The 18,619-nt window shown below is 46.7% G+C and overlaps 1 long non-coding RNA gene across 2 annotated transcripts; it reads right to left on the minus strand.

Moving 5' to 3' along the window:
• Positions 1 to 5,966: 5,966 nt before the first annotated feature.
• On the minus strand, positions 5,967 to 9,601 carry LOC149126750 (uncharacterized). Of its 2 annotated transcripts, none has more exons than XR_016234726.1 (2): positions 9,187 to 9,601; positions 5,967 to 8,304 (listed from the first exon to the last, which is right to left on the minus strand). It is a non-coding gene; the product is annotated as an uncharacterized LOC149126750 (long non-coding RNA). The 2 variants fall into 2 exon arrangements; XR_016234725.1 differs by having other exon boundaries at positions 5,967 to 8,307.
• Positions 9,602 to 18,619: the final 9,018 nt, after the last annotated feature.

The raw sequence follows: 18,619 nt of genomic DNA on the forward strand, positions 1-18,619 counted from the left end.
CTGAGTGCCTGTGGTGTGCTAGCGTATTTCTAGGGTGAGGCAGAGAGTAGATTAGCCAAGTTCCTACTCATGGAGCTTATGCGCCAGCAGAGAGTGATGGGCAACAAGCTAGAATAAAAAATAAAACAGCAGTTTACACTATACAAAGAGCCAGAATAGGACTGTGATGGAGGGACTCGGTGTCCTCTGGGACAACGGCAGTAAAGCTGAGTGGTGAGGAGAGGAGTCTGAGAGTACAGCAGCCAGCGGGGAGGGCACAGTCCTGAGGCAGGGGTGAGCTGGCTACGGAGAGACTGTCTAGGGAGCGGTACAGAAGAGCAGAGAGTGACAGAGGAAGGTGGCCGGCTGGGCAGAGGTGAGCCCTGCAGGCCCCTGGACCGGCTAGAAGTGCAGGGGCTAGAAGTGTGGCATGAAGCTGTTGAAGCACAGGAGCAGAGGAGCGTGACTGAATACAGTGAGCGACAGCAGCACGACGTGGGAGCCATCGTTCTTGGCACTTGAGATGCATCAGCTCTTAAAAAGTCCCTTTCCTCAAGGAGATCTCGTTCTAAAAGGGAGAAATCAGCCCGGTGAGTACGAAATGTCCAAGCACAGTGTGCTAGAAAAAGTAATACGGGTGATAGAATCGCTTTTCTAAATGATCCGTTTGGAGAAATGGAAGAGTTAGGACTCAGGGAATCCAGAGCAAGACTTTGGTGGCAAGCCGAGTGAGATGGATGGTGGTGGTTCTGAGTGCTGTGATACCAGGAGAGAGAGGCGAACCAGTTTGGAACAGGCTTGAAGGGCAGAGTACTAGTTAGAAGGAATGCAGTGGGTGGAAGGAAAGAAATGGTGATTCCTAGGTTTTGGCTTTGATCAAGGAAGTGAGGATGGAAGTTAGAGATGATGAGGGAGTGGATGAGAAGGTACGGATGGGATCAGAGTTCCATTCTGCTCATGTTAATGTGTGCGTTCTGTACAGCTAAGTGGAGAAATCGAGATAGTTAATCGGCTGAAGCTCTTCTGGTTTGGGATTAAAAAGTACATATGGGCACCATTTAAAGCCACGGAGTGAGTGTGAAGATCAAAACTAGTAGGGAGCCCACGTAGGCCCCTGTGGCATCCCAACGTCTAAGTAGACCAGGCAGGAAAGGAGTCAGCGAAAGAATCAGAAACAGCAGCCAGTTAAGCAGAAACAAGCCCAATGAAGTCAGGGCATGAAACGCAAGGCCCTGGCAGGGGCTGGGGCCAGGTGCATCCAATGCTGCTGCGGTACCATGGACGCAGAAGCAGAGGAGGGGCTGATGGATGCATCAGCATGGAGGGGATGGAAGATGAGGTGGGGCGCGCAGGTCCAACTCATCCCCAAAGCCAAGAAGGGTGCTAATAATTAGCAGGTCTCCCAATTGTTAGGCCCAGGTAGAGGGGCCCTAGGCTGTGTTGGATTGTGCTCAGTGCACTGTGCTGTGTGCCGTGTGAGGACGAATGTATCTGTGGGGTATATCAACCAGGCCTTCTTGCCCTCTGGCATCTGACTGCGTTTAGGGAAGGGGTGGTACCTGTATGAGGTAAGAGGGCAGGGGCAAGAGGAGGAGGCCTGGTGCTTGTTCCCCTTCCCTCCTGGGCCGTGAGTTGGCTGGTGATGCCCTCCCCGACCTGTACCACAGCTGCTGTTGCAGCCACACTCTCTCCACTTGGATGTTTCATTGTCTTTCAGTTGCAATGCTTAATTTTTTTTCTAAGATTCTTTGGTCCACAAATAATTTAGAAGTACATTTTTATGTGTTGAAAGTGTGTAGGCTTTCTAAATTACCTTTGGTTTTTGATCTTTATTACATTGTGGTCAGAGGTCATTGGCTGCATGACTGACAAGTTGAAAATCACGCAGACACAGTTTATTAAAAAAAAAAAAAGCTTTGTCAGCTGCAACTTTATTATGCTTTTGTTCAAAGAGAAAGATAGGTAGTTTTCGAAGCTCTGACCAAGCAAGAAATCTTGCAAACATCCGTACCTTCAGAAAACATGTTTATTCAAATCTTCCCAGAGCAATTATTATCAAGAAAGAAAATCACCTAATGGAAGACACTTTAAAGACCAAAAGTTTTGTCAGATTCTACAGAGCAGAATAATAATACCTGGGCTTGAGGCATCTTGAAAGATTGTTTTGTTACAAATAACATTTACAAAAATGGTCTTTATGGTCACAGGAAAAAACAGGAGTGGTTACAGGTGTAAGTTGCCACACGCTGCATGCCCGGAGCTGTGGTGCTCTTGTTAGTGCTCCTGGCTGGATGCCTTATCAAGCAAGCAGCAGGAGAGAGAGCTGCCCCCTGCTTCTTTCTGAAACTCCTTTCACCAGCAACTGCTGTTTAGGAGAGCCAACATTCCCGGGTCTAATCCCAGGAATTCTACAGGTCAGTGGTAGGAGAAAAGGGTAGGCCAGAAGCTTAACAACTCATGGGAGAAGGTGGAAGAAGTTTCAAAACAGAAGATGTAATGTTTTGCTTGGACAGCGATACTGGTTGTTTTGTTTTTATGTCTAGGTCGTTGTTCTAAGTGTTTCCGAGTGCTCAAGAAGATGCCATTTCTATTGTTAAGTTCAAGGTCCTGTATATGCCCATTAGATGAAATATTTTGTTACTTAAATGTCTGTAACTTTATTAGAATAACTTCATTTTTTGTTCAAACATTTAATGTCCTTAGTAATTTTTTTACCTTAGTATCAACGATTGAGAGATATGTTCATAAATCTGCTACTGTGATTGTTTAATTATCAAATTTTTTTGTAACTCTCAGTGGATGCAATAGAACTTAGAATTTTTAGTTTCCAAATACATTGTCACTTTAGCCAGAATGTAGTGTCCTTTTCTCCTCTAATCTAACACTACTTCTTTCATTAATTAAAGTATATTTTCTCTGACACTGATGTAGTTGTATTAACTTTCATTGGTTATCGTTGCCAGGTATAGCACGTGGAATCTTTCCCTACCACTGTTTCATTAGTTCTTTAGTAAACAATGGAGCTGGGTTTTTTTTCTTCCCTAATCTATGAACCTGTCTCCTGGCAAATGAGTTGATTGTGTTTACATTTATTGTGATCATTGGTGGGTCAGTTACTTTCTTCATATCATTTTGTGATCTCTGTTTGACATTATTTTTCTATGCCCTCTCTCTTTTTTCTTATGTTTGCAGGAATGACTGAGGTTTCTTTAGTCCATTGCTTCCCCTCTCCTGATCTGGGAGTTACAGGAGAGTACTTCAAAAAGTACACGAAGGGGCAGGGGCTGCAGCTGCCGCCCGCAAAGCCAGGGACCCATCTCAGAGTGCTGGGTTGAGTTCCAGGTCCTGGCTGCTCTGCTTCCCTTCCAGCTTCCTGTTAATGAGCCTGGGAAGGTGGCAGATGATGGCCCAAGTGCTTGGACCCCTGCCCCCAAGGTGGAAGGCCCAGATGGGGTTCCAGGATCCTGGCTTCAGCCTGGCCAGCCCTGGCCATTGCGGCCATTTGGGGAGTGAACCAGAGGGTGGAAAATCTCTCTGTCTCTCTCCCTTTCTTTCTTTCTGCTTTTCAAATAAATAAATCAGTCTTAAAAAAAAAAAAAGTATACAAAGATACTTTTTTTAAAAAGCTATGAAAATAGAATTTAAAAATAAGCTTATTTTTGTGCAAAAATTTTTTAAATCTTTGCATAGATTTTTCATAATGTTCATTTCTATGAACTTTTTGAAGACCCCTTTGATTCTTTCGGTTTATCCATAAAATTTTACTGCTTCATTTAATTAACAAAACACAGTTCTACAGTGTCCCCTCCTCCTCCCAAACAAGACAAGACACTGGAATGCTTTACTCTCTTCATCTGATGAGATATTGTTGTTTCTGGGATTGTCTGCATTTGTGATGTTGTCATTTCCTGATGCCAAGAATAGCTTATTCCTTCTCTTATGCGTGTGTAGGAGTTGCTCCAGGATACACACAGAATGAAATTGTGTGTTGTAGGGTGGCCTGTTTTCAGCTTTACCAGGTAATGCCAGACTGTTTTTGAAAGTAGTTGTGCCAGTTCAAACTTTGGTGTGAACTTTCTCAGTGTTCTCCATTTTTGGTGGTATCTGTCTTGTAAACTTCTGCCGGTCTAGTTGATATGTAATCAAATCTCACTTTTTTTAAAGTTTATTTATTTATTGTGAAAGGCAGAGTGACAGAGAGGGAGAAACAGAGAGATATCTTCCATTTGCTGGTTTACTCCCCAAATGCCTGCAACAGTTGGGACTGGGTCAGCCAAAGCCAGGCGCCAGGTGCTCCATCTGGTCTCCCATGTGTGTGGTAGGAACTCAAGTACTTGAGCCGTCATCTGCTGCCTCCCAGGCCCATATATATAGCCAGAAGCTATATCAAAAGTGGAAGTGAGGGGCTGGTGCTGTGGCACAGCTGGTTAAGCCAGCCAATATCTGTGGTGCCAGCAATCTCATATGGGTGTTGATTCAAGTCCTGCCTGCTCCAGCTCCCTTCTAATGTGCGTGGGAAAGCAACAGAAGATGGCCAAGTGCTTGGGTCCTTGTACCCACATGGGAGACCCAGAAGAACCTCCTGGCTTCAGATCGGCCCAGCTCTGGCCATTGCAGCCATTTGGGGAGTGAATTAGTGGATGAAAGACCTCTCTCCTTCTATCTCTCTCCACCCATTCCCTAACTCTGCCTTTCAAATTAAAAAAACAAAAACGGTGGAGTTGGTACTCCATCCCGGGCACTCAGGTGTGGTATGCAGTGTCCTAGGCAGTGGCCACAATGCCCACCCCTCACTGTGGTGTTAATGTGCATTTCCCTGATCGCTAAGGAAGGTTTGCCGTGTGTTTAAAGGGTTACTTTTTCTGAGTTTCCTTTCTTGGTGGTCTTACTCGTTTTTCTTTCAGGCTGTCTTTCACAGGTTGATCTGTAGTTCTTGATATACTCTTCTTTGAGTGTTTTTGTTTTTGTTTTTTTTTTTTTTTTTGACAGGCAGAGTGGACAGTGAGAGAGAGAGAGAAAGGTCTTCCTTTGCCGTTGGTTCACCCTCCAATGGCCGCCGCGGTCGGCGCGCTGCGGCCGGCGCACCGCGCTGATCCGATGGCAGGAGCCAGGAGCCAGGTGCTTTTCCTGGTCTCCCATGGGGTGCAGGGCCCAAGCACCTGGGCCATCCTCCACTGCACTCCCTGGCCACAGCAGAGAGCTGGCCTGGAAGAGGGGCAACCGGGACAGAATCTGGTGTGCCGGCGCCGCAAGGCGGAGGATTAGCCTAGTGAGCCGCGGCGCCGGCCTTCTTTGAGTGTTTTGTCAATTACATATGGCGCCAATGCCTTTCCCTGATTGTGACTTGCCCTGCCACTCCTTTTTTGGTGTTTTAGTTATCAAAAGTCCTTTATCAGTCTGCATGGTTGTAGTGAGTGCCTTGTTGTTCTCTTCTTAGGAACTCCTTCCTTACTGCAGGCTCATGAGGATATTCTTCTACATGATTTTCTAGAAGGTAATGTTTTACAGTTTGACAGCACAAAGTTTAAACAATTTAGTTACGGTTTCACAGATAAAGTTTTATAATGTTTTTGCCTTCCAGTTTTGAGGTGAGCAGTATCTTGAGCACACCTTGTTTTAGCGCCCTGCCTGTGTCTCTACTGCTGCTGTTGATAGAGCCAGGGTTCCTTATGCTTACATACACGGTTGTCAGTTCCTTTGCTCATCTGGGCTTCTTGCCTCCCGCCCCTTCCTTCTGGGTTTGATTTTCCTCCTGACAGATCTCTCTGCAGAGGTTTGTAGCACGTGGCCTTTCTTGCTCTGAGCATTCCATTTCATCCTTTTCTGGAGCTATGGCTTTGCCAAGAATAAACATTAGTTCAGTGACTAACTTTCCAACTCAGGTTGGAAGGGGCTATCGCATTGCCCCTGCTGTTCTGTTGAGGAGTCTGCTGGCAGCTCCACGGCTCCTCACAAGGAATCCGTCTCTTCTCTCTCCAGCTGTGGCTTGGAATTTTTTCTTTAGCTTTGTTTTCTTCTGTCCCTGCGTCTGGGGGTGAGGGTGGTGGGGTGAGTGTCTCTCCTGTCAGTTCTGGAGGAGCCACAGGCAAGATCACTGTCTTGGTTTTTCAAGCTGCTGCAACACAGTACAAACTGTATGGCTCACACACACCGGCAATTTCCTCTCTCAGTTCTGGAGGCTGACAGGGCAAGGGCAAGGGCAAGGGGTCACCAGATCGGGTGCTTGGCGAGGCCCGTTCCCTCCCGCCAAGTCCTCACAGGGTGCAGACAGGCCCCCGCCTCTTCATCAGGCACCAACCCTTCATTCATAAGGACTCTGCCGCCCTCATGGCCTCGGCACCTCCCCATGCCCCACCTCCTTCCCCCATCACCTTTGAGATGACCCTTAAACATCCAGACCTCCGGGAGACACGTACACGGGACAACAGTGAGGACTTGAAGGGTGCTTCTCCCCATTATCTCCCGTCCCTCCTCCCAGAACTCATATTAAGCATATTTTGGAGTTTCACATTCCGCTCTCCGAATCCCTTCAACTTTGCTTCTCCTTTCCATCCCCTTGTCTCTGTGTCCCCTGTCGGCTCCCTTTCTCACGGGTCACTCTCTGCAGCTGCCTACTGTTTAACCACGTCCATGAGACTGATGTTTAGAAGTTCAAGTGGATTCTTTGTGCCAGATTTTCATGTTCTTTCATTTCATGTTAGTTCTTTAACCACTTCTAAAATATTCGTTTTTAGTCTTTTTTTTTAGATTGTTCTGTAGTTGGGGTTTTGGGGGTTTTACTCCTCCAGCTGTGTCTCCTGGCAGGGAAGGGGGCCTTTCTTGTGTTTTTAATAACTTATTTTGAGGTTATCTTTAGCAGGGCTTTCTAAAGGTATTCCACACACTACTTCTGCCAGCAAACCCAGGTGCAATTTTGTGTTTATTATTTGACTTTAAGTGGATTGGTTCCTGCACCACAAATCCAAACACTGCCCATGCAGTAGGCAGTGGATTGTTTCTCAGCAGAATTCCCGGGAACCCCTCACTACCTCCGTGTCCTCTCCCGCTAGGTGGTCTTCCTCCTACCCATTCTTTCTCTGAACATGTAGTTCTCACAGGGCCTGGGCATTTTGCCAGCCTCAGTGGTGCCTCTGCCTGTTACTGGTCCACACATTCATATCCTAAGCCTTCTGGGATGGTGTGTGCAGCAAGCGAGACACTGAAGGAAATAGAAATAAATTTCCTTGTGCATGTCAGCAGTACTCAGCTGTTCTCTGGCAAAACAGCAGGAAAAAAAAAAAACCCTTAACTCAGAGTACCACTGGCAGAAATATGTTGTTGTTTTATTCATTTTTTGTTAATTTTTCTTAGTTTTTAACATATTCCATATAGTTAAAGTTGTTGTAGTTTTAAACATAGCAGTTGACTTTTTTTTTTTTTTTTAAAGATTCATTTATTTATTTGAAAGGCAGAGTTACAGAGAGGCAGAGAGAGAGAGAGGTCTTCCATCCACTGGTTTACTCCCCAAATGGCTGCAATGGCTGGAGCTGAGCCGAACTGAAGCCAGGAGCCGGGAGCTTCTTCTGGGTCTCCATGTGGGTGCAGGGACCCAAGCATGTGGGCCATCTTCTGCTGCTTTTCCAGGCCATAGCAGATACTGGATTGAAGTGGAGCAGCTGGGACTTGAACCAGCGTCCATATGGGATGCTGGCACTGCAGGCAGCAGCTTTACCCACTACACCACAGCACTGGCCCCAGCAGTTGATTTCTAAGGATGTGGGAAGCTGGGTTGTGCTAATCAGCTGTAAATTTAATTCAAGATAAAAAAATTGAAAAACTCCCATAACAGATCTGTGGTGGCTACAGGAAACCTCGCTCCAGAAGACAGGGGACAAACAAGATCATGTCATGCAGGTATATGCTTCCCCTTGAGGGAGTAAAGACTTTGGGGAACACAGAGGATTGGGTCATGCCTGAGATTACATTTTCTCCCTGGGTCCCTCTTATTTATTGGAGTAAAGGATACATTTCCTGCATCTCATCAATCAAACTTTTTGTTTTAGTTGCCTTATCTATAGAATAGACATCCCTAGACATCTGCCCCAAGGCAGAAACCTGGATCTCATCCCTCTTTGAGGCTCTTCCCGACTCATCATCACCCTGAGTGCTCACCCTGTACCAAGCTCTTCACGTATATTGTGTCGTTCGCTCCTTGTAATCCTCCTAAGGTGCTCCTTCCGAGGTTTCAGACCAGGCATCCAGAAGCTCAAGAAAGTTGAGCAGATCTCTCAAGCTCACACAACAGAACATGAGTTAGGTTTTGAACCCAGGAGCCCATGGTTTTCACTACTGAGAAAAAAAAAAAAAGGTGGGTGGGGCCACTGCCTTCCGAGAACTAGAAAGAGTATGAAGCTGGCCCTAGTCCTGTGAGGGTGCAGGCAGCTTCTCAAGGACAGGACTTAAACCACAGGGTCCCAGAGGTAGAAGGGGTCCTTGATGAGCTTTAGGCCCTGGGAAGTGGGAATATTTTTCCTAAAGTCATTGGCAGAGCCAAGACCAGAAGTAGCCTTCACATCCCCAGGGCCGGGCACCCTGACTTGTTTGCATTCATGGTCAATTCTGCAGAGCAATTAGGGCCACTTGCTCAGTGTCAGAATCCTCTACAAAGAGACTTCTGTGAGGGGATGAGACTGGTGGCAATGGCTTTATTGTTGTCATGAGAATAATTAGCTCTTGTGTCTTCTGTTGGGTGGGAGGGAGGGAGTGTACAAAGATAATATTTGCTGGTGATCACCCCAGTCCTAAATTAAAGGTAGTCCACATTGCAGTTCTCATTAGTTTAACATTTTGTTCTGTGGATTTGAATACTTCTCTCTCTTTTAAAATTCCCTGCTCTGAACCCCAAGCAATGAAGCTGTAATTCTTTCTGAATTTTGGGGACACCCAGCACTAGAGAAACAAGAAAGTTTGGCCATGACGAGAGGCCAAATCTGGCTTCACTTTCCTTCATTTGTGATTTTGTTTTCAAAACCTGGGTTGAAATCCAGCTGTCTTAAGTTCCTTTCCCTTCCCTCCCCTCCCCTCCCCTCCCCCCCTCCAGTTCCTTTCCCTTCCCTCCCCCCTCCCCCCTCCAGTTCCCTTGCCTCCCCTCCAGTTCCCTTGCCTCCCCTCCCCTCCCCTCCCCTCCCCTCGTTGCAGTTGATTTCTCAACAATGTTGCAGTGGATACATTTCTGAGAGGAGGAGCGTGGTGCGGGCAAGAGGTGTGGAGTCACCACACGGACCCCAGGAGTCGGGTGAAAGCAGGCTTGAGGCAAGCAGCCGGCAGACTGCTTATTTCAGTTGGTACAACAGCTTATATAGCCAAGACCAGCCAATCTGGTCAAAGAGCAGTCTGTGCCCCAACCAATCACAGCCTGTTGCCAGGCAGTTTCCAAAGCCATCCAATCACAGCCTGTTGCCAGTCAGGCTCTTGTTGCCAGGCAGTTTCTAAAACCATCCAATCATGGCCTGCTGTCAGTCAGGCTCTGTTGTCATGTGGTTTCCGAAGCCATCAAATCACGGCCTGTTGCCAGGCAGTTTCTGTTGTCAGCGGCCATCTTGGCATGACCTTTTCACCTCAGTGGCCATCTTGATATGACCTTTTCACCTCATTCCACCACATCCCCTAACCTCCCCTAACCTTCCCTACTCTTCCCTTCCCTTCCCTACTCTTTCCTTCCCTAACCTTCCCCTCCCTTCCCCTCCCCTCCCCTTTCCTTCCCTTGAGAGGGAGGGAGAGGGAGAGAAACTCCCATCTGCTGGTTCAGTCCCAAATGCCAGCAATGCCAGTGTAGAGACCCAGCTACTTGAGCCATTATCTCCTGCCTACCAGGGTACACATCAGCAGGTAGCTGCAATTGGGAGAGGAAATGGGACTCAAACTGAGACAGTCTGATGTGGATGTGGGTGTCCCAGTCTGCATTTTAACCACTAGGCCATACACTTCCCTTCGTCTGTGATCCTCATGTGAGCTCTGTTGCCTTGGTTATCCTTGTCTTAGAGTGCCAGACTGGACTTGTCCCATTTTAGACTTCTACCACAGAGCTCTCCAACATACCTGAGACAAAGCACAGGTAAGTGAACGCTGTCCTGCTCTTGTGCCCAAGGCTTACACTGGTTTCTCTCTGACTCTGCAGAGAAGTTGGGTAAGACATTAATCTCCTACCATGGTTTCATTAGAGGAAATTTGCTTTAAATCCATTGCCATAGTCAAACACTGACATTAACTGTTTCCTGAACACCAAGCAGTGTGCCGAAGCTCATGACATGCATTTGTGCATTGAAGCCTCGTGATAATCATATGGACCAGGTGATTTACCTTGCTTTCACATGCGAGCACTCAGGTTCAGAGGCAGCAACTGGAAGAGCTCAGGTGTGAATTCTCTTGATAATCAGCACAGTAACAGGTACCATTGACCACACTGATTGGCCCCAAGGTCAGTATCTTGTCAAGGGTCATCCAGACACACCAGCCAGTGACTTGCAGTTACTACTGAGCCAATCAGAAGCCTTCCTCAGGAATTTGGACTTGGGAGAACTACAGTAGGAGCTGTGATTTGGAGGCTTACTCAAAGGGTGCTCTGGGGTCAGTGGCACCAACTACATACAACATTTTAGGAAAGCAAAATCAGTCTCCCGCCTTTGCTTTCTGAGACAGAATCTGCCTTTAACAAGACTCCTGTATGGCTTTAAACCTGACAGTTTGGGAAGCACTGACACAGATAGTGGTAACACAGCAAAGATGGTCCTGGTTAATTGAAGAATCCATAGTTACACAACAGTGAACTATTAAGAAATGACACCTCATCATGTAAACTTTATCCCAGGAAGGAAATGATAATTTAATATTGGAAGATATGGCAATGAACATATATCCATAGACAGAAAACTCACCAACACTATCTCGAAACATGAAAAAGCATACCTGATAGAGTGTAAAAACCTAGGTGGTATTTGAAAAACTCTAAGGAAACAAGGAATAGAAAATCACTGTGTTACAGATTAAATATTCGTGTTCTCTTGAACTGCAGTGATGGAACCCTACTGTCCAGTGCAATGGTGTTGGGAAGTGGAGCTCTTGGGAGGTGATTGGGTCATGAGAGCAGAGCTCCTGGGAGTGGAATTAGTGCCCTTATCAAAGAGACCAGAGAGATCACTTCCCTTCTGCCATGACAGAGTAAAAAAAAGCCAAGAGACCATCGTCTGGGAGCCCAAGAGGCCCTCTCCAGCCGTGGGATCTGTCAGTGCCTCCCTCTTGGGCTTTCCAGTCTCCAGAACTGCAAGAAGTAAATGAGACTGATCGGCCACCCCGTCTGTGTGTTGTGTTCCAACAGCCTGAATGGACTAAGATACACACTCTCTAACTGAATTAGTGAAGGCTTGCTACCCAAAATCCACAATCATTATTGTGCTTAACCAAGGAAACCTAGGGAACTTGTTTTCAGGTTAGGAACAGACCGAGGATGCCTTCTATCACAGCTACTGCAGTGTTGGCCGTCTTGATCCAATAACAGGATGAGAAAAAGGAGTAAGAATTATATGGACTGGGAGGGGAGAGGGAACCTTATTTTCAGATGATAGAACAAATTTTTTCTGTTTAAATGTATATTTCTTAGAGAGATATAAAGATATAGATAGATATCTTTCACCCACTTTCCAAATTGCCTCAATAGCAGGGGCTGAGCCAGGCTGAAGCCAGGAGCCAGGAGCTTCATTCGGGTCTGTCATGTAGGTGCAGGGGTCCAAGCACTTGGGCCATCCTCCACTGGTTTCCCAGGTCCATTAGCAGAGAGCTGGATTGGGAGTGGAGCAGCGGGGACTTGAACTAGCACCCGCATGGGATGCCAAATGCTATAGGCTATGGTTTAACCTGTGCCACAATGTCAGCCTCTATAACAACATTGTTTACACCATCTACAAAATCAACAAACTATTAGAATTAATAAGTGTACTAAGATTACTGAATGCAAGATTAACTCATAAAAATCAATATTGTTTCTCTGTACCAACAATCACCAACTACAGATTCCAATTTTAAGAAATAAACTTTTGGGGCTGGTGCTGTGGCATAGCAGGTAAAGCTGCTGCCTGCAGTGCCAGCATCCCATATGGGTGCCGGTTCGAGTCCCAGCTGCTCCACTTGAAATCCAGCTTTCTGGTGTGGCCTGGAAAGCAATAGAAGATGGCCCAGGTCCTTGGGCCCCTGCACTCACATGGGAGACCCGGAGGAAGCTCCTAGCACCTGGCTTCGGATCGGCACAGTTCTGGCCAGAAAGGCCAATTGGGGAGTGAACCAGTGGATGGAAGACCTCTCTTCCTCCCTGCCTCCCTCTCCCTCTCTCTCTCTCTCTCTCTCTTTCTTTCTCTTTCTCTCTCTCTCTGCCTCTCCTTCTCTCTGTAACTCTGACTTATAAATAAATATTTTTTTTTTATTTTTTTTTGACAGGCAGAGTGGACAGAGAGAGAGAGAGAGAGACAGAGAGAAAGGTCTTCCTTTTGCCGTTGGTTCACCCTCCAATGGCCGCCGCGGCCGGCGCGCTGCGGCTGGCGCACCATGCTGATCCGATGGCAGGAGCCAGGAGCCAGGTGCTTTTCCTGGTCTCCCATGGGGTGCAGGGCCCAAGCACCTGGGCCATCCTCCACTGCACTCCCTGGCCACAGCAGAGGGCTGGTCTGGAAGAGGGGCAACCGGGACAGAATCCGGCGCCCCGACCGGGACTAGAACCCGGTGTGCCAGCGCCGCTAGGCGGAGGAGTAGCCTAGTGAGCCGCGGCGCCGGCCTAAATAAATATTTTTAAAAATTTTTCAGAATAGTATTTCACACCATATAAATATCATGCCTCCCAACAATGTATAAACCTTACAAAGAACTAGTTTCTAACTTTAGAAGTATTTCAGATCTATAGACAAGTGTTCTAAGTAATTATTCATAGGAATCACTGCATGCCCACAACCCAACTCCATCTAACTATACCTTTTGACAAGCATGATTTAGTTTCCTCCTAGGAAAAAAACATTCTAAGTACAGCTGAGACTCTCTGTAATCCCCTTCCCAATCACATCCCCTCCTATCTTCCCTAACCAGAAGTCAACACTGTGGCTGAATTTGGTATTTAACATTCCTTTGATTAAAAAAAAAAAATGTATTTATTTTTTTGAAAGGCAGGGTCAGAGAAATATCTTCTATCTGCTGGTTTACTCCCCACATGGCTACAACAACCAGCCAGGGTTGGCCAGGCCAAAGCCGGGACCCAGAAACATCATCCTGGTCTCTTACACATGGGTGGCAGGAGCTTAAATTGTTGGGCCATTATCTGCTGCCTTTCCAGGCACATTAGCAGGGAGTTAGATCAGCAGTGGAGCATCCAGGACTTGAACTGGCACTTTGGTGTAGGATGCTGGGGTCACAAGTGGCAGCTTAACCCACTACAACGCTGGCCCCAAACATTGCCTTGCATTTACAGTTAAATATATATATATATATATGTACACACACACACGTATATGTATATAGCATAGGAATGCATTTAGAAAGCCTTTGCTACTGTAATGAAATGCCTGACACGTTTATGAAGACGAGAGTTTTATTTAGTTCACAGCTTTGGAGGCTCCAGGGTATAGTGCCTGCAGCGTCAGCTCTGGTGAGAGCCCTCTTGGCTGCCGCACATCGTGGCAGATGCCAGGTGGCAATGATGGGAGCAAGAATTTCCATCTCACTTCAGAAAGCAGAGAGAGCTTGGGTGGGACTAGGCTTAGGCTATTAATCCTCTTGTGAGAAATAACAAGGGGTCACAGAGAGCTGCCTTAAACCTTCCCTCTTTCTCTTTTAAAGATTTACTTTTTTTTTTTATTGATTGATTGATTTGAAAAGCAGATCATGGGGGTTGTGGGGAAAGATCTTCCATCTGCTGGTTCATTCCCCAGATGACTGCAACAGCCAGGGCTGGGCCAGGCCAAAGACAGGAGCCAGGTACTCCATCCGGGTCTCCTATGTGGATGGCAGGGTCCCAAGACTTGAGTCACCATCTGCTGCCTTCCCAATTGCATTAGCAAGAAATTGGATGCAGGCCTCAAATCTGCACTCCAATATGGGAAGCTGGCATAATGTGGCTTAACCCTCTGTGCCACAGTGCTGGCTTCTTTAAACCCTTCTGAGGGCAGCACCCAGCCAGGTGCAAAGACCTCTCTCTGGGCTGCACTCATACAGGTTCTATCACCTCCCAACATCATCTCCCTGGGGACAAGAACCCAACACATGGACCCATGAGAGACACCCAACTATAAGTACAGGTTTGTTTTACATGATTTAAAGCCATGCCTATACATGTAGCTGTGATTCATTCATTTAGAGTGTCACATAGCAGTGTTATCATATGAGAATACTACAGTTTATTATAAATTCCATAACTGAAACTACACTGTACCAGGCTATTTTGAATGTGTTTCATCTTATACATGGTTGAACATTTCTCTGGGGGGAGAATTACTGGGCCAAAGGATGTGTGTATTACTAGATATTGCCAAATTATTCTAAGGGAGAAAAATTTCAAAATTGCACATTCAGAATTCAAAATTAAAGGATATAAAACTATATTCAAATAGCAGACAGAGAGAGAGAGAGAATGAATAGGATGAACTTGCCAAAAATTTCCAAATTAACTTCCTCTCAAGCCTTTCCAAATTTTAAAAAATTTCCATCAGTGTCAATGTTATTTCAGTGATAAGAGCAGGGGAATTTTTATAAGGTAACCTGAGAAAGTAATTATAAATTAATATGGTAACACAAAGGTCTACCCATGGCTGAGATGAATTTGAGAAAGAAGCAAAGAAGGGACAATAGCCCTGTTGGACATTTAGGTGTACTACAAGGTTGTAGCAATAAAAAACAGGATGTCCTGGTTCAGGAAAAACACAGAGCAGAGACGAGAATAGAAAGGTCAGAAGCAGCTCCTATATTTGTGGGAAACTGGCACATTAGAAATGACGTGACCAGTGAGAGGAACTGGAGAAAGCGCCTTAGTTGATGGAGGAGAATAAAGTCAGTTGTCGTCTTCACACCGGATAAATGAAAGACATTAATGTGGACAATGAGTGCGTGTAACTAGAGAACATGCACCCGTGCACCTGAACATGCTGATGACCTCATCCTGCTTTATAAAAGGGACCCTGGGTGCCAGCGCTGTGTCATGCCAGCATCCCATATGGGCGCTGGTTCAAGTCCCAGCTACTCCACTTTCCATCCAGCTCTCTGCTAGTGTGCCTGGGAAAGCAGCAGAAGATGGCCCAAGTCCTTTGGCCCCTGCACACACATGGGAGACTAGGAAGAAATTCCATGCTCCTGGCTTTGGATTAGCCCAGCTCTGGCTGTTGTGGCCATTTGAGGAGGAAACCAGCAAATGGAAGATATTCTCTCTCTCTCTCTCTCTCTCTCTCTCTGTAACTCTGCATTTCAAGTAAATTTAAAAAATCTTGAATTATATAAAGCAGGGCTAGTATTATACCATTTATACACTCAAGGATCCTATGTATTCAACGACATAAAAAGCATTAGAGAGCAGCTGCCCATGGGGATAAAGAGAATGGAATGAGAATTTGAAATGATGGAGAAAGTCTAAATAAATAAGATCTTCCATGGACTGATAATGAGCATGCCAAACAATGAGGAGTATGATTAGGTCAATGCTCTACATTAGAAGTCTGAAAAGAATAAGGAACTGAAAATGAGAGGGAAAGTCAAGGAAACAAGTAAGACTGAAGAATTAGTCTTGCAACATAGAGCCAAGCAAGGGCACCAGAGAGATGGTGCACCTGCTGCGTCTCCAGTCCGCTTCACACATCGCCCACTGTAGTCACCGTTCTTAGGCTCCTCAGGGATCCCCTGACACATCCCACCTGGGTCCTTACAGCAACCCCAGGTTCTCTGAGGCCCCTCAAGGGGGGCTGCTCGTATAACACAGCCACCTGGTCGTTCTCTGGGATCTCTTGTTGCCTCCTGTCTGGCAGTGGCCAGAACTCAGCACTCTCGCGTTCCCCAGAATTCAGTGACTCTTGCAAAAGCTTGGGACCAACAGCAATGGTGCTACGGCTGCTGTCAGGGACAAAGAGGATTTTATGTGACAAACACAGCAACGCAGAGACCTTGGACTCCCAGGCTGGGGATTATTTCCTTCCAGGCAGCTCCCGTTCCTCTCCCTTGGGTTTTGCACTCCCAAACCTTCCCTTAAGGGGTCCAAACACCTTTCTTATGCGGGTGTTTTAATTTGGGCACAATGCTTCCAAGTGTGCATATCCACACCTCTAAATTATCGGGCCACTCTAAAATCAAAAGTACTCAAGACATGGAAATATAGTGTCCATTGTTCATTTGTTTTATCCGTGTCATACTTAACCCTGCCTGTCTAGGACACTGTTGCAATGTGCAGCAACTGAAGCAGAACCCTGTCAGAATCTGCCTGCCCAGGCAGTCTCAGCATGGTGGAGGGGCCACTGAACTGAGGGCCACGGCGCCAGGACCTGTAGATTCTGCTCCAGCAGATCACAAGGACCTGCTGTGACACTTGTTGGACAAATTCATCCCACTGTGTGCCAGCATTCTTGATCGCAGAATGAGGAAAGCAAATCTGATGTGTAGCACAGGTCTGTTTTCAGATTCAAAGAAAGATGCATAGTTTGGGGAAAAAAACAACTTTGCAGCCTTCTCTGATGTTTGACAGGTGTCACGGTGAGCACATGCTGCATATTGCTTTTCTTTGGGAGGCATTGCAGAGGGTACATGTGGCACATCATCACTGATGGAACATAACCATGTGCACTTGGATTCAAAACAGGCAGTATAAACAAGAAATTGATTCCACTGATTTTTTTTATGGAGAGTGAATGGCAAGGGTGAGCCCTGCATGGGTACAGAGGGATGTTTTCTCTATACACTGGAAATGTTTGAGGGTTTTCAAGCGTATTTGCTCACACACACACAGGGGGCACAGGTGGCACAGGTTAATCCTCCACCTGCAGCGCCAGCATCCCACATGGGCACTGGTTCTAGTCCTGGCTGCCCCTCTTCTGATCCAGCCCTCTGCTATGGCCTGGGAAAACAGTAGAAGATGGCCCAAGTGTTTGGGCACCTGCACCCACATGGGAGACCTGGAAGAAGCTCCTGGTTCCTGGCTTCAGATTGGCTCAGCTCCAGCCATTGCAGCCATCTACGGAATGAACCAGTGGATGGAAGACCTTTGTCTCTGTCTCTCCCTCTCACTGTCTATAACTCTACCTCTCAAATAAATAAATAAAAATATTTAATAAAACACACATGCACACACACGTGCACACACACACAAGGTGCTACTATTAGAACTGCCAGGTGGGATTATTAGCAAACCATTTGATTTTCTTTCTAGTTCTGCCTGCACTTGGGGACAGAAGAATCTCCAAGCCCTCTGGTTATTTTTCTATCAATGACCTCTACTTGTCTAACAATGCAGTTAGGGGCAATTCTTCACACCACGTATGGCGCAAACACTTAGAGTGCCTTTAACACACTTGACCCACACTTTAGCTTGGCTCACGTGACAACGAAGAGCTTGTGAATCCCGAGGGTTGCCCTGCCATAGGCAATCTGGACTGTGGCTGAGGCCAGATGTCTTCAGGGGCTGTGTGCAGGCTGGGAGTGTGAGTGTTTCACCTGGGAGGAGAAAGAGTTAGCACCAGGAAGGGTGAAGGTGAGGGAGCTATGCCTACTACAGGGATCCATGGCTTACTTTGTAGTTATTTTTCACCTGTTGTCTGTTTCTGTGTCCAAATAACAATAATATGCAGATGTATTTGAGGGGTGCCCAGTCGCGATGCAGTAACTTCAGCTGCCAATTTCAACGCCTGCCTCCCGTATGGAATTGTCTCTGGCTGCTCTGCCTCTGATCCAACTTCCAGCTAGTGCACCTGGGAAGGCAGCAGATGATGGTCAAGTACTTTCATCCCTGCCACCCACGTGGGAGACCTGGGTGGAGTTTCTGGTTAATGGCTTCAGCCTGGTCCAGCCCCAGTTTTTGTAGGCACTTCTCTTTCTCTCTCTCACTCTCTTTCTCTCTGTCTCTGGGTCAGGCCAAAGTCAGGAGGCTGAAATTTCATTTAGGTCTCTCACATGGATGGCAGGGACCCAACCACTTGGACCATTCTCCACTGCTTTCCTAGGTGCATTAGCAAAGAGCTGGATAGGAATTAGAGCAGCTGGGACTCAATCCAGCGTTGCCATATGGGATATCCACATCCCCCACTCCCTATCCCCACTGCACCACAGAGCCAGCCCTAATAAATACTTTTTAGAAATATTTATTTATTGGAAAGGCAGAGTTACAGAGAAGCAGAGGCAGAGAGAGAGAGAGAGAGAGAGAGAGAGAGAGAGAGAATCTTCTGTGCGCTGGTTCACTCTCCAAATGGTCACAATGGCTGAAGCTGCACCTGTGCCGATCTGAAGCCAGGAGCCTGGAGCTTCTTCTGGTTCTCCCACATGGGTGCAGGGGCCCAAGCACTCGGGCCATCTTCTACTGCTTTCCCAGGCCACAGCCTAGAGCTGGATCAGAAATGCAGCAGCCAAATCTTTACCCGCTAAGCCACAGCACCAGCCCTCA

The sequence above is a fragment of the Oryctolagus cuniculus genome, chromosome 5 (genome assembly GCF_051225735.1).
Source record: "Oryctolagus cuniculus isolate XC-2025 breed Fujian yellow rabbit chromosome 5, ASM5122573v1, whole genome shotgun sequence".
In the NCBI taxonomy this organism is placed as follows: domain Eukaryota; kingdom Metazoa; phylum Chordata; class Mammalia; order Lagomorpha; family Leporidae; genus Oryctolagus; species Oryctolagus cuniculus.